The sequence below is a fragment of the Scyliorhinus canicula genome, chromosome 2, assembly GCF_902713615.1.
Source record: "Scyliorhinus canicula chromosome 2, sScyCan1.1, whole genome shotgun sequence".
Lineage (NCBI taxonomy): Eukaryota > Metazoa > Chordata > Chondrichthyes > Carcharhiniformes > Scyliorhinidae > Scyliorhinus > Scyliorhinus canicula.
The window spans coordinates 54,849,737-54,866,300 of NC_052147.1; the positions used below are offsets into that span (position 1 = coordinate 54,849,737).

General features: G+C 48.1%; 1 long non-coding RNA gene across 1 annotated transcript; it reads left to right on the plus strand.

Annotated features, from left to right (window-relative positions):
• Positions 1–909: 909 nt before the first annotated feature.
• Positions 910–15,407, plus strand: LOC119953934. The gene is made up of 2 exons (XR_005458145.1): positions 910–2,446; positions 15,051–15,407. It is a non-coding gene; the product is annotated as an uncharacterized LOC119953934 (long non-coding RNA).
• Positions 15,408–16,564: the final 1,157 nt, after the last annotated feature.

The window sequence follows — 16,564 nt, forward strand, 5'->3', positions numbered from 1 at the left end:
CTACAGATGGGGGTGAGCGAGGGATGTGTGTGTTTACTGGGAGTTTAGTTGCAGTGTTATGTGAAGCCCGGGTTTTACACATAGGTTGTGACAGGGAGCTGGTCACATTTCCTGGCTGGGGGCAGGATGGATGGGATCAGAGAGGTGGACAGGCAGGGCTTGGAGAGAGCTTGTGATCTTCAGCTGGTGAGGCTTTAACTCTGATAGGGGCTGTGTTCCAGGGAGGGTTCCAGCGGCCACGGGGCATGTGCCCTTTGTTTGGGGTGAGCTCTGCTAATCCCCTGCTTCCTCTGCTGTGGGGCTGAGCTTCTGACGAGTGCACTGAGCAGGCCAACATCTGGTGGGCCGGCCATTCGGCATGGCCACACCCACCCCATTGATGATACTGCTGGGGTATGAGGGTTTCCAGAGGGGCGGGCTGGGAGGGATTCCAGGGGGGGCGGGCTGGGAGGGATGCCGGGGGGGGGGGGGCGGGCTGGGAGAGATTCCGGGGGGGGGGGGGGGGGGGGGCGGGCTGGGAGAGATTCCGGGGGGGGCGGGCTGGGAGAGATTCCGGGGGGGACGGGCTGGGTGGGTTTCCGGAGGGCCGGGCTGGCAGGGAGGGATTCCAGAGGGGCGGGCTGGGAGAGATTCCGGGGGGGGGGGCGGGCTGGGAGGGATTCCGGGGGGGGGGGGGGGCGGGCTGGGAGAGATTCCGGGGTGGGTTTCCGGAGGGCCGGGCTGGCAGGGAGGGATTCCAGAGGGGCGGGCTGGGAGAGATTCCGGAGGGCCGGGCTGGCAGGGAGGGATTCCAGAGGGGCGGGCTGGGAGAGATTCCGGAGGGCCGGGCTGGCAGGGAGGGATTCCAGAGGGGCGGGCTGGGAGAGATTCCGGAGGGGCGGGCTGGGTGGGTTTCCACATGACCAGAGTATTTGCAGGACACTGTCTGCAGTCAACAGGCTCAACAGCCAGGAACCCGTAAGTTGCAATTAGGGGTTGGGTTTAAATGAATTTGTGCAGCAAAGAGGGTCTCAGCCAGGGCGCCCCGATCCTGAGGGGGGCATCCTGAACCCACGCAGTTACAACAAGTCATTCCCCGTGACTCCCTGAGGTCCCAGCATGCACCCCCCACCCAGCGGCCATGGTGCCTGGGCCCCGCTGGTAAATACTGGCACCAATTCATGCCTGCGTGACTCCCGGCTGAGGGGGTGGAGCATCGAGGGGAATGGAGATACGGGTTTCCAACCCGTTAGTCATATTAAAAACGCATACAAATTGCTGGTGTGTGGAGAATAGCTCGCTGCCACAGACGGCGGCAGATCAGAGCATGAGAACGGGTCTGTTACGCGGCTCCAATCCCGCTTTTCAGCCGGGTTCCATTCTCCGCCCAATCGATAAACCCACTACCGACATCAGGTAACAAATAATCCACCCCTTGGTCTCTCATAGCCTCTATGTTTTCATGCAGAAGGCTGGGAATAGAATCATTATCAGGTTCTTTGCAGCGAGATGCCTATTGGCCATGGTTCCCGCAGTTCTCAAGTATTGCCAGGGTAGGAAGTAGTTCATTCAAGTGGGAAAACGGATGCACGGGTCCCACACCAGCTTCCGAACTGCCAGTAGTCTAATTTTAAGCCAAGAAAATGGTGGCTGTCAGGTGAAACTCACCGCAAGTATTGTAGGAAAACACAACTCCTAATTACTCAGATAGAGCCGCCCAGCGCACCTACTGCAAATCCTGGAAAACAGTCAGGCTTGTTCCGATGGGCGGCAAGTAACATTCGTGCCACACAGGTGTCGGGCAATAACCATGTCCAACAAGAAAGAATCCAAGCAGCTCTCTTTGACATTCAATGGAATTACCATCAAAATCCTGGGAGGGTGACAAGAGATCAAGCAACATGAATACTGTGGCTACAAGAGCAGGTCGGAGGCTTGGAATTCTGTGGTGAGTAACTCACCTCCTGGCTCCCCAAATCCTTCCCACCACTTACAATGTGCAAGTCAGGAGTATAATGGGATATTATCCACTTGCCTGGATGAATGCGGCCTCAACTACACCTCAAGCGGCTTGACGGCTTTCACAATGAAGCAGCCCACATGACTGGCACCCCATCCATTACCTCAGACACTTACTTTGACCTCCAGTGGTGCACCATTGCTACAGTGTATTGCCAGTAACTTCATTACAGTGTTAATAAAGATTATTATTATTATCTACAAAATCCATTGCAGCAATTCACCTAGATTCCTTCAACAGCACCTTCAAACCCAAGACCTCTACCTCGAGAAGGAGAAGGGTAACTGATTCATGGGAATACCATCACCTGGAAGTTCTCCAAGCCACTATCCATCCCGACTTGGAAATATGCCTCCCTTCACTGTCACTGGGCCAAAATCTTGGAACTCTCTCCCGAACAGCCCTATGGATGGATCGACACGACATGGACTGCAGCAGTTCGAGAAGGTAGTTCACCACTGTCATGGGAATGTCACCTTCAGAAATGTTAGTCTGCTGAAGTGGCTGCAGTGATGTCAGAGTGTGGGTGGAGCTGAGCTCTGGCTCTGCTTTTTAGCTCCGCTTTGAGGAAAAGCTTGGGTGTGTCTGTTTTTTTAGTTTCGTTTTAGTGTTGGAGCTGCAGCCAGCCAAATAAGGTGTAATTTTGATCTCTCTGCCATCTAAAGACTATCTCTAGATCATTTGGTGAATCCAGAGTGATAACTGCTCTCAGTAGAGAATTTAAACCTGATGTGTTTCTGTAAAGAGGGTTCTTTTTGTCTTATGGATGTTACAAGGAAAGATTAAGAGTTACTTAGAGAGTACTGTATTCTTTGGGGGATTTATTGGTGTTGATAGTTGTTAAGATGTTTACTGTGGGTTTATAAAGTGTTAACTGGTTTCATAAATAAACATTGTTTTAATTTAATAGTACTGTAGATTTCTGGCGCATCACACCTGCAGGGTAGGCCCATGTGTTTCCCCATAACCACAATCTATTCAAAGTTGTGGGTCCATGATACACTTTGGGGCTCTTTAAACCCTGGCCCATAACACCACTAACTTCTCAAGGGCAGTTATGAATGAGCAATGAATGCTGTCCTCCTCAATGTCCACATCCAATGAACGAATCAAATGAAAACTTTCTTGTTCCTGCAATATTATTGATTTTTAAAATCAAAGTCTCTTGAAATGGGCTCAAACATCGGAAGTAGCCAGCCAAGAGAGAACGCTGCTTCCCTGTTATTTATTTGAGGGTTAAAAAAATTCCTTACTTTCCCAAGAATACGCACTGTCAAACTGTACCTAATGAGCTGGAATGGAAACTTTCCCACTGGGAACTGTTTGAATGAGGTGGGTAAGAACATCAGTTTTGGAATAAATGGTTTTTTATTGGGTAATTTGTTCATGTCACTTCTATCAGTGTGTCTAGCCTTATGATAGATACTCCGATAAATCAAGATAAATGTAACTGCTTTCAACAACAAAGGCAGATCAGTTGCTCTCTGAACCCAGATCATTTTTTTTGTTTGTTCACACCAAAAATACAGTGCATGAACTTAGCAACATGTATATTCCAAAAACCCTCTTCAATGACATTTTGCTGCTTTCGGATGTTTCAAATTCTGATACGAGTTGTCTCACGAATTTAGAAAGTAGTTTGTTTTTAAATTATTTGACAGGTACTGGGCAGAATTCTCTGTTTGAGAGACTAAGGGCAGGGATCTCTATCCAGTGACTCTGGAATCGCGAGTTGCGAGCGGGCGGAGAATTGGGCGTCAGCCGGAAATCGGTTTTGGCACCGGGTGCCCAATGGAACGGCATGCTCCGTCGCCAATGGTGGCGTGATTACATTCCACACCCCGCGCCAGCGTGGGCATGCAAATCGTACAGTAACGGCTGTTAACACATCATTAAGGGGCCCGATCTGGTTGTCTCCAGCCTCCCCCGACGCTCCTCCTCCCCCAGGCAGACGTGGCACCGGCACAATTTAACTTGTGGTATTTAAAAATGGGACCCGGGCACTGTGGGTGGGAGGGGAGGTAAGACATGTTTCCTAAGGTGCACCGTGGGCTGCCAGTTGTGCTGCTGGCTGGAATGGGTGTCTGCCAGGGCTGGGGGAGTAGCAGAAAGGTGACCAGGAGAAGGGCCGTGGGTTCGGGGTGCCCCCCCCGGCACAGGGGACGGCCGGGCACGGCCCGTCATTGCCGCAGCATGAAAGGCAGCCATCTGGCTGCGCACACCACTGACTACCCAATAGGTCCTGTAAATGTGCAGAGCGCCACCAGCCATATGGGTGCCCCCTCACCTCCCCAGGAACCCCCAAACCCCAGCCGACCCATCAAATGGATGTGCGTGGTCCAGCCCAGCCAATGGCCCCCAGGTGTTTGCACCCCTCAGTGCACCCATCCGAGGCACTGCCCCACTGCAGGGGAAGCGTCATGCACGCTCCCTGGGTATTGGACGCAGACATGCATGATGTGCAACTGGTGGTGACACACCAACTGCCCATTCAGGGAGTGAAACCCCTTCCTCTTGATAAGGGCATCCCCTGGTGGTGCTCATAAGGGGCCTTGTGTTCAATCGATCACCCCCTGGACCTGGGGCATGCCAACGATGGCATCACATCCTGCTGCCCAGGCATCCTGGTGGGTCTGGTCCAGACTGAAGTTTATATTGTTGACTGCCCGGGCACATTGGGCATACTTCATAGCGTGGATGCACCTGCGTTAGGATGTCTTGAGGGATCCTAGACAGGTCCCCGCTTGGCCCCTGGAAAGACCTAGAGACAGAAAAGTTCAGGGTAACGGTCATCTTGACAGCCACTGGGATCGTGTGTCCTCCTCCAAACCTCCGCAGTGCCAAGTGTGCCACCATCTGGCACATATGCTGCACGGTCTCCCTGGTGAGCCGGAGTCTTCGGTGCCACACACGGTCCGCATGCCCTCGAGGGACGGGTGGCCTGATGCGGCACCTCCTTTGTACTTCATCCTCGGCCTGTTCGACGGCTGGCTCTCCAGCCTCACTGGCTGGACCCTGCTCTTCTGGGACAGGCCCCTTTGTGCAGGGTTCTACCCGAGCAGGCCCTGTGCCTCCATTCTGTGTGTCCGCAAATGCAGCTGCAGCCAGGTAGACAGCGATCATTGCTGGCTGTACTCCAAAATTCATTCTCTGCAGGGGAGGGAGAAGAGATGACATGTTAGCAAGATGAGTATTCCCTTGTGTGGTGAATGTAACTCTGTAATATATATATGAGGCCGTACGATTGTAAGCGCAGTTGCGTTGCCCGACCACTAGGGGGAGTAGCTCTGGGAATGCTTAGGAGTTTGTACAGGGTTCCACCCTTGGCTCCGCCCATGGCTCCTCCCCCTGGACTGCTGTATAAATATCGATGCCCAGAGCCAGCCGACCAGTTCATCGAGAGTTCAACGTGTAACAGGCTGGCTCTGTAGTAAGTAGATTTAAACCACTGTTCATATCTCAAAGCACGTGTCCAGTGAATTGATGGTCTCATCACCTTGCCCATCCAAATCCAACAAGCTACATGGTGACCCTGAGTTGCACCTCAGTTCCGCACTCCACGGGCGCGATTCTCCGACCCCCACGCCGGGTGGGAGAATCACAGGAGTGCCGGGCGAATCATGCCACGCCGCCCTGGCACCCCCACGTGATTCTCCCACCCCCCCAAATATGGCGTGTCGCGTTTTGCGACAGGCTGCTCGGAAAATCGCCGCTTCAGTCGAGCGGCGATTCTCCGGCCTGATGGGCCGAGTGGCCTACCAAATCCGACCGGTTCACGCTGGCGCCAACCACACCTGGTCGCTGCCGGCATGAACATCGCACGACTGCTGGGTGTGGGGTCTGTGGAGGGCGGAGGGAGAAACGAGCACCAGGGATGTGCTCAGGAGGGGTCTGGCCCACGATCGGTGCCCACTGATCGTCGGGCCAGTGTCTCTGAAAGACGCACTGTTTTCCCTCCGCCGCCCCGCAAGATCAATCCGCCATGTCTTGCGGGGCAGCGGAGGGGAAGACGGCAACTGCGCATGCGCGGGTTGGCGCTGGCCAACCTGTGCATGTGCGGGTGACGTCATTTAGGCGCCACTGGCCGCGTCATTCAGGCTGCGCTGCTTTGACGCAAGCATCAAGGCCCGGCACGCGAGATTGACGCGCCGCCGCTCCTAGCCCCCCCGTGGGGGGAGATTAGGGGGTGAGGAGTGGCCTCCGATGCTGGAGTGAAACACTCCGGGTTTCACTCCGGCGTCGGCACTTTGTCTCCCTTTGGGAAAATTTCGCCCCACATGTCCCCTCCAAACCCACCCCCGTCTGTTTCCCCCGATATGTTGACCTTCACACTGCAGTGAGTGGCACCGAGGAGTGAGTGGCACCGGGGAGCCCCTATCCTGATCACCTGTCCCTGAACAGGGGTACCGGAAGCTGCTGCAACCCATGTCAGCGATAGGCGGTGTGGCTGATGTCCTGTCTCCCCAGTAGGGTCTGTTGTAGTTCTCCTCATTGGGTGGGCTGTGTGTTGTCCCACAAGCAGGGTGGCACTTGGTTATGTGGTGCTGAAAGTCACCATGCGCCACCAATCGCCTCCATGTTTAGAGGCATGTGTCCTTACAGACGGGAGGTGAGTGAGGGTAGTGCGCGTCTGCTCGGAGTGTTGCTACAGTGTGATGTGGGTCCTGGGTGTGACACACGGGTTGTAACAACCTGACCGGGGCAGGATGGATGGGAGCAGGAGTGAGATGGACAGGCAAGCTTGGAGACAGCTGGTGGTCCTGCGGAGTGGGCTAACTGATAGTGTCACTGGTGCAGCCTCTGCCCTGAGAGGGGCAGTCAGCCAGGGAGGGCGCATGTGTCCTTTGTTGAGGATGAACTCTGCTATTCCCCTGCTTCCCATGAGTGGGGCTGTGCTTCTGATGACTGCACTGGTGAGCCACTGATTGAGCTTGGCCACCCTTGGTTGAGGGTTTCCAGAGGGGCGGCCTGGGTGGGCTCCCAAATGACCAGAGGCTCTGTGAACATTTACAGGACACAGTGAGCAGTCAGCAATGTGAGCAGCCAGGCGCCTGTAACCAAATGGTGCGTTTAAAACAAATGCTACAGCACTGGCAGCCTGTGCCAGTCCACCCTGATCCCGAGGGGGACACCCCCGAATCCATGGAGCTGTCAGCAAGTCACTCCCTGCTACTCCCCCCAGACCTGGCAGCCACCAGCGCTACTAAGCGCTACAATTTTAAATTGTTTGAAAAACTTTCCTTACCTTCTCTCTCCCCTCAGCAGCCATGGCACCCAGTCCCCGTTTATAAATACCTGTAATAAATCACACCCATGTGACCTTCGCCGGAGAGAGGCAGAGTAACACGGAGGCCTGAAGCATACTGGGCCAAACACGCTAATGACATGTATATGACTGTAAATGCTGATTTTGCAAGCCACCGGGGCATGGGCCGTAAATCTTGTCATCACTATCAGCAAGGGACTGGAGCATGGCTTTCGATTCGGCACCAGGCACGTGTTATATTACTGGTTTGTAATATGTCGTTACTCTTTGCTTTACTTCCAGAATGGTCTGATGGTTAGGTCTCAAAGAAACTACCAATCTTCAATTCAAAGCAATGTAGGTTTAGTGAATAACAAATTAAATACTAATGAGTTTGTTCACTCTTACAGAAATATCACTGGTGATAAAGTAATTTAAAATAAGTATTGACTATATTTAAGTACAAGTATTAACTATGCTATATCACTCTCTAACTGCTGTCTAGTCACTCCTGGTTCGAAGAGACCCAAAATCCTTTGAGTTCACTTATTTATGCATGGATCTAGTGCTGCCATCTAGTGGTTGTCTTACACTAGATATAGTCATTAACTCTTTATATACCATCATATATACATATCACTACAGCACGGACCTCGTTTTTGGCCGGATACCTGATTCTCCGCCCGATCGCGGTTCGCGTATGCAGAGGTGCAAGGCTGAGAATTCCACCAAAACCTTGTTTCTGTGGCCAAAACAATTGAAATAATTTTGCATTAAATAAAACAGATATTAAAAATGCTCCTTTTTTCCAATCTGAAATATGTTTTCATTTAGTGACTATCACCTCATGACTCAGTATTATCAGCACATTTTTGAATACAGTCTCCTCCATTTAATTCTAGTAGATATTTACTGTACGTTCATTCTGGAACGCATTGATGCCGCTGCCGGAGAATTATGATTTGGCGGGAAACCTCGAACATGCCAAAATCGATTCTCCGCCCAAACGCGGTTCTCAATTTCAGCGTCAGCTGACAGAAAATCCCTCCCTTGGATTTCTTGTACATCTTCATAGATAAAGTGAAGGAATTGTTAACGGCAACAAAGAAAGAGAAGCCGACTGTCAGAGATGGTATACCACCGGAATTTCTCCAACATTTAGGCCCAAAGCCCAAGTGTCAGACCCACCCCGTACCATCCCTCATCTAATCTTCTGGCTGAAACGGCACTTCAGACATTTAAAAGAGGCACAAGGAACAGTCCATGGGCTCCATCGACATGCGACTGGCGAGATTCCTTTTTAATTTCAAGGCATGTGCCGCACGTACGTGACAACAGGGGTGGCACCAGCGAAGCTGCTGATGGGCCGCAGACTCAGGATCCGGTCCAGCCTGACTTTCCCAAACCTGGGTGGGAAATTGGAAGCGCAGCTAGAAGCATAGAGATGGTACCACGACCATTGGACGCCACGGAATAAGTTCCAATCAGGAGCCACGGTTGTTTGGAGACTGTGCACTCTGGCTTCCAGGAGTAGAAGTGGAGAGGACAGGACCAGTCTCCTCCAAGGCCAAGGTCCAAGGTAAACCCTATGTAAGCATGTGAACCACCTCAAGAAGCGGGGCTTCCGCTACAGGATGCCTGACCAGGGGCATCGATACCGCCACCTTCAATAATAGGACCATAAGATATGGAGGCAGAATTAGGCCAGTTGGCCCATTGAGTCTGCTCCGCCATTCAATCATGGCTCATATTTTTCTCATGCCCATTCTCCTGCCTTCCCATATCAGCCTCCCCGAACAGGCGCCGGAATGTGGCGACTAGGGGCTTTTCACAGTAACTTAATTTGAAGCCCACTTGTGACAATAAGCGATTTTCATTTCATTTTTCCCCGTAACCCCTGATCCCCTTATTGATCAAAAACCTATCTATCTATGTTTGAAAGGCACTCAGTGATTTGGCCTCCACAACCTTCGGCGGCAAAGAGTTCCACAGATTCACCACCCTCTGGCTGAAGAAATTCCTTCTCATCTCTGTTTCAAAGGATCGTCCCTTTAGTCTGAGATAGTGTCCTCTGGTTCTAGTTTTTACCACAAGTGGAAACATCCTCTCCACGTCCGCTCTATCCAGGCCTCGCAGTATCCTGTAAGTTTCAATAAGACCCTCTCTCGTCCTTCTAAACTCCAACGAGTACAGACCCAGAGCCCTCAACCGTTCCTCATATGACAAGCTCTTCATTCCAGGGATCATTCTTGTGAAACTCCTCTGGACCCTTTCCAATGAGCATATCCTTCCTAGGATATGGGACTCAGAACTGCTCACAATACTCCAAATGGGGTCTGACCAGAGCCTTATACAGCCTCAGAAGTACATCCCTGGTCTTGTATTCTAGCCCTCTTGACATGAATGCTAACATTGCATTTGCCTTCCTAACTGCCGACTGAACCTGCACGTTAACCTTAAGAGAATCGTGAACAAGGACTCTCAAGTCCCTTTGTACTTCTGATTTCCCTAGCATTTCCGCTTTTAGAAAATAGTCTATGACTAAATTCCTCCTTCCAAAGTGCATAACCTCACACTTTTCCACATTGTAGTCCATCTGCCACTTCTTTGCCCACTCTCCTAGCCTGTCCAAATCCTTCTGCAGCCCCCTGCTTCCTCAATACTACCTGTCCCTCTACAGATCTTTGTATCATCTCAAACTTAGCAACAGTGCCTTCAGTTCTTTCTTCCAGATCATTAATGTTTATTGTGAAACGTTGTGGTCCAAGCATTGCCAAGAACCAGCCCTCAGCCAGGGAACACATCTGACCATCCCAATGACTGGATCAACAGGATGAACATGACTCTGGCTCAGACATGGACACATGCTCGCAAAGATGGACAATGTCATCAACAGGTTTGCTGATGACATAACCAAAGTGGGTTGGATCTCGAACAACGATTAGTCAGAACACAAGAGGGAGATAGAGAACCTAGTGTAGTGGTGTAATGACAACAATCTCTCCCTCAATGCCAGCAAAACTAGTCATTGCCTTCAGGAAGTGAAGCATCGTACACACCCCTGTCTGCATCAATGGTGCGGAGGTGGAGATGTTGACAGCTTCAAATTCCTAGGTGTACGCATCACCAACAATCTGTCATGGTCCATCCACATTGGCGCTACGACCAGGAAAGGACAAAGGTGCCTGTACTTCCTCAGGAAACTAAGGAAATTCGGCATGTCCGCATTGACTCTTACCAACTTTTAAAGATGCATCTATCTGGCTGCATCACAGCCTGGTATGGCAACTGCTCGGCCCAAGACCAAGAAACTACAGAGAGCCGTGAACACAGCTCAGTCCATCACACAAACCCACCTCCCATCCATTGACTCTATCTACATCTCCCACAGCTATGGGAAAGCGGGCAGCATAATCAAAGACCCCTTCCAGCCGGGTTATTCTCTCTTCCAACCCTTTCCATTGTGCAGGAGATAGAAAAGTCTGAGAACACTCACTAACAGATTTAAAAACCAGCTTCTTCTCTGCTGCTCCCAGACTCCTGAATGACCTTCATATGGACTGAACTGATCTCTCCATGCATCTTCTCCACTGAGTAGTACTACACTTCGTATGTTTGTGTCTATGTATTTACATTGTGTATCTATCGTATTTCCAATGTTTTTCATGTATGGAATGATCTGTCTGAACTGTATGCAGAACAATACTTTTCACTGAACCTCGGTACACGTGACAATAAACCCAAATCCAAATCATGTCTAGGGCCTGGATCCCGGCAATAGCCGATCCGGAAGTTGGCCAGGAAAAGATGCTCAACCAACTGGTGCGCACCAGTCGACTCAGAGCCGTCACAAGAAGAAGCTCAGCCTTGGATGAAGAGCTGCAGAAGACCTCCTCCGGTGACTGCAAAGGGGGAACTTTCAAACTGGGGGGTGCAGTGGAAGGGTGTCATAACCCCCATGAGGAAAATGATTATTGGTCTGCCGGGGGGGCTCATGGAGTACGAGTTTCCAAGGTAGTGGGCGGAGGCCCACTCTGATGGGGCTCCTAAACATTTAAGTTTAATGGTTGTAACAACAAACTCCATCTGAACAGTCTTGCATTTCGATCCTTAAATTTTTCCAAAAACGTTAATGGATTATGGTCTGTATATACATTTGTCACCAATGAATTGTTAGCAACATAAATATCAAACTGTTGTAACACCAATACCAAACTCAAGGTCTCCTTCTCGATAGTCGAACATTTCTTTTGTTGAATATTTAGATTCCGAGAAAAATAACCAATAGGCTTTTTGATTCTTTCGTTGTCTTCCTGCAACATCACAACACCAACACTCCCATACTTGCAGTAACTGCCACCTTAAATTGCTTGGCATAATTAGGTGTCATCAACATTGGTGCAGTGGTTTACACAGTTTTTCAGACTATTGAATGCCTCCTGACATTTCCTGTGCTTTTTCAGAAGCTCAATCAGTGGAGCATCCACACTGCTGAAATTATTTTCCGGTAGACAAAAACGCAGACCCAGAAAGCTTAGAACTTCTTTCCTCGTTGATGGTATTGGAAACTCCCCAATAGCTTTCATTTTCACATTCCATGGTGCCATCTGGCCATGTTCAATTATATGACCTAAGAATGTGACTTGAGCTTTGACAAATTTACTTTTTCGCCAATCCAGCCTCTCGCAGTCGATTGAATAATTACTTTAAACGTTCTAAATGCTCCTTTCATGTTTGACTGAACACCACCAGATCGTCTATGTACACTGCACAATTGTTTAGTCCAGAAATGACCTTGTTGATTAATCTTTGGAATGTTGCTGGTGCATTCTTCATTCCAAATGGAATGACTCTGAACTGTTACATACCATTTGGCATCACAAACACGGAAACTTCCATTGCCTTGTCTGATAAAGGTACTTGCCAATATCCTTTAAGTAAGTCAAGATTGGTAATAGAATTCACTTGTCCCACCTTGTCAACACAGTCTTCCAAATGAGGAATAGGATACGAATTCGTAACTGCGTTAACTCTTCTATAGTTCACACACAATCGCTGTGTTCCATCCGGTTTTGGTACCATCATAATAGATGAGCTCCAATCGCTACAACTGATTTCAATGATTTCATTCTTAAGAATACTGTGAATCTCCTTTTGTACCTATGCCAACTTTAGTGGATTGAACATGTATGGATGTTGTTTAATGGGAATAGCATTTCCTACATTTACATCATGCATAATTACTTTTGTACTTCCCAATTTATTCCCACATGCAGCTCTATGTGACTGTAATAACCTCTTTAGGTCACTTATTTTTATACCCCCGGAAGGTAACTCAGTAATTTATCTCAATCGCTTATTACTTTCTCATTGTCCAATCTAATTTGAGGAATGCCAAATTCAGAATCATCTGGGTTTATCTTTTCTCCCTGAATTACAACGACTAACACTTCCTCCTGCTTTCCTTCTCTCTCAAAATACCTTTTGAGCATATTAACATGACACTGTGAGATTTCCTTTTATCTGATTTTCTTATCAAATAATGTACTCGCTCAATTCCTTTTCAATTTGATAAGGCCCACTAAAGCTTGCCTTTAATGTTTCGCCTACCATTGCTAACAATACTAATATTTTCTCCCCACTAACAAAACTATGAATTTTTGATTTTTTATCCGCCTCTTTTTTATCACATGTTGTGACAATTTTAAATTTTTCCTAGCCAATGCACCAGCTCTAGTTAATCTCTCCCTAAAAGTTTGACACATAGTCCAACAACGTAGTCTCCGACCGCTGACTCACCAATTTTGCTTTGATCAATTTAAGTGGTGGTCCTGTCACCTCATGACCAAAAATCAATTCAAATGGTTTGAATTTAGTTGATTCATTAGGTGCATCCCTAATTTCAAATAGCAGAAATGGAATTCCTTTATCCCAATCCTCTGGCTTATCCTAACTGCACTCCCTCAACATGCTCTTTAAAGTTTGATGCCATCTTCCCAATGCCCCTTGTGATTCCGGTTGACACATAGTTGAGTTAAATTGCTTTATTCCTAAACTATCAATAATTTCCTTGAATAACTTCAACATTAAATTGGATCCCTGATTTGATTGGATTTCTTTTGACAGTCCATATCTAGAAAAAGGATTTGGTTAACTCCTCTACAACCCTCTTAGCTGTAATGTTTCTTAATGGAATAGCCTCCGGAAATCTAGGAGACATATCCATTATGGTAAATAGATAATGATTTCCACTTTTTGTTTTCGGCTGTGGTCCCACACAATCAATAAGGACCCCTGGAAAAGGTTCCTCAAATACTGGAATAGCTATTAAATAAAGGTGCTGGCTTGATTATTGCTTGAGGTTTTCCTATTACCTGACATGTGTGACATGTATGCCAACTACATCCTAATGCAATCCAGGCCAAAAAATGCTTTTGTATTTTTGCTTGAGTTTTCCTTACTCCTAAATTACCCCCTACTGGAACTTTATGCACCATATGCATGCGGGGCAGCACGGTAGCATGGTGGTTAGCATAAATGCTTCACAGCTCCAGGGTCCCAGGTTCGATTCCCGGCTGGGTCACTGTCTGTGCGGAGTCTGCACGTCCTCCCCGTGTGTGCGTTGGTTTCCTCCGGGTGCTCCGGTTTCCTCCCACAGTCCAAAGATGTGCGGGTTAGGTGGATTGGCCATGCTAAATTGCCCGTAGTGTCCTAAAAAGTAAGGTTAAGGGGGGGTTGTTGGGTTACGGGTATAGGGTGGATACGTGAGTTTAAGTAGGGTGATCATTGCTCGGCACAACATCGAGGGCCGAAGGGCCTGTTCTGTGCTGTACTGTTCTATGTTCTATGCAAAATCTCCTTTCTATAACCCATCGGTAATATCATTTGATGAACGTCTGCCGATTTCTCATTTTCTTGAATATGCAAAGCCTCCATTTCCATACTAATACATTATTTCTAATGTAATAACATTCTGGTATGTACTCACGCTCTATTTCCGTATATGCTTTCTATTAAAACTTCTTATCTAGCACTGCTGGTTAGCACTGCTGCCACACAGCGCCATGGACCTGGGTTCAATTCCGGCCTTGGGTGACTGTGTGGAGTTTGCACGTTCCCCCCGTGTCTGTGTGGGTTTCCTCCAGGTGCTCTGGTTTCCCCCCACAATCCAAAGATGTGCAGGTTAGGTGAATTAGCCATGCTAAATTGCCCTTTAGTGTCCAAAAGGTTAGGTGGGGTTACTGGGTTATTGGGATAGGACGGGGGCATAGGCTTAGGTAAGGTGCACTTTCAGAGGGTCAGTGCAGACTCAATGGGCTGAATGGCCTCCTTCTGCACTGTATGGATTCTACGATTCTATGACTCTTTCTGCTGTAATTCAATCGCCTTTCTTGAACTAAAGACATCCATTTCATCCAGCACATACGCTTGTTCTTTAGCAACCATCTGACTAAACATGTGGCACGATCTACCGGCCGCGTTGCGTTCAAGCTAGAGTGCAACACGGCCGGTACATCATGGGAGAGGCCTCCCGTGGGCTTCCTGGCAGCCTTTATGCCTTGTGGGATATACCCAAGCCCCGCGAGGCATCGGAATCAGACTACCACCCAAAAGCGGTGTGACCAAATGGCGTGTGCCTGCATAGGTTTTAAACCTAGAATAATTCAAACCATGCGATAGGCTAATGAAACATAGTATACACCACCACAGGAAATGCTGCAATGTATCGTGATCTTGCTTTTCCTATACAACCTCATAGTTACAGTTAGAGATGCCCCAATATATGTTGTCTTTTCCTTACCTCAGCAGACTCTACTTGGTGTTGGCACAATGAGACCAGGAATTGAGGTTGACGCAGTAGCTCAGCTTGGGAAGAAACATGTCAAGGCAGAAGAACAGGGTCACAGATGGACTGCAGATTTTCACATCTACTTTCTGAATGCACTTTGTCTTCCCACATGTGGAGCTATAGCCCATAGCCTATGTTAACAGTTTAGTATCCAGGGAGTGCTGTACTGAGGTTGTGAAAGGCACTATACAAATGCAGGTTTCAAGAGGAAGCAATGTTTTGTCTAACTGTTTCTCAGTACTACAGATGGGATAAGGGAGTAATAAAATGCCTTTTAAAAATCATGATCGAAACAGTAAAACCCCTTTAAATCACTTCTGTTTTCCTGGTCTTGGTTTTCTCATTTACCTCAGTCGGTCATTAGGAATCAGTAGTGACAAACCAATGTTTGTTTAGATACTAATTTTCCTGAAAGATCCCAACTGCTGATTGTAACCAGAACTTGGCTTCATGTTTATCCAGCAGACATCATTCAACAGTGACACGGATAACTGATGGATCACTTCACAGTGAGGCCACAGGATAAATGTGTAAGTAATGACATGCAGATGTTTATTTCCTGTTGCTTGGACACCTCCAAGTGATAAATACCTATATTGAAAATATTTGAATGATGTATCAACAATGACAGGAGTGTACTTTACAGCACAGTGGTTAGCACTGCTGCCTCACAGCTTCAGGAACCCGGGTTCAATTCCGTCCTTGGGTCACTGTCTGTGTGGAGCATGCACTTTCTCCTCTTGTCTGTGTGGGTTTCCTCAGGGTGCTCCGGTTTCCTCCCACAATCCAAAGATGTGGATGTGAATTGGCCATGCTAAATTGCCCCATAATGTCCAAAGATGTTTGGGTTAGGTGGGGTTATCAGGTTATGGCCATAGGACAGGGGAGTGGGCCTCGGTAGGATGTTCTTTCAGAGGGTCAGTGCAGACACGTTGGGCCGAATGGACACCTTCTGCACTGTAGGAATTCCCTAATTCTATGATGCCACATTCAATTATGTGTAATGGGCACAAATTAATTTTGAATGACTGCGAATGACAAACCCTTCTAATAACACACGGTCTTTGTTTACAGCACTCCAGTTGTTGCTGTGAACCAACTGACTAACAATTTAAGAACGGCATTGAAAATTTTTGAAATAATTTGCAGAAACCTTTTTAAAAATTAAATATTACTTTATTTTTTACATAAACATCAGGATCAACCCAGGCTTCTATTCTTGCGACGACAAGCAAAATAAATACTAGGTAAATAACATCTCCTCCTATGTTATACTTTGGAAATTTGGTAATGTCACAAGTTATAATTGAAGCTATGCTGTCACTCTGTTAGACGATGGAATGTAGAAACATCTGGTGATTTTAATCGCAGTGAGCTTGTGGTTTGGAAGGGTGGTTAAATTTGATGAAAATGGCAGCTTAATTGGAAGCTGTGTCCAAGGCACATACTTTCTTCTGTATTTGACTTGGAT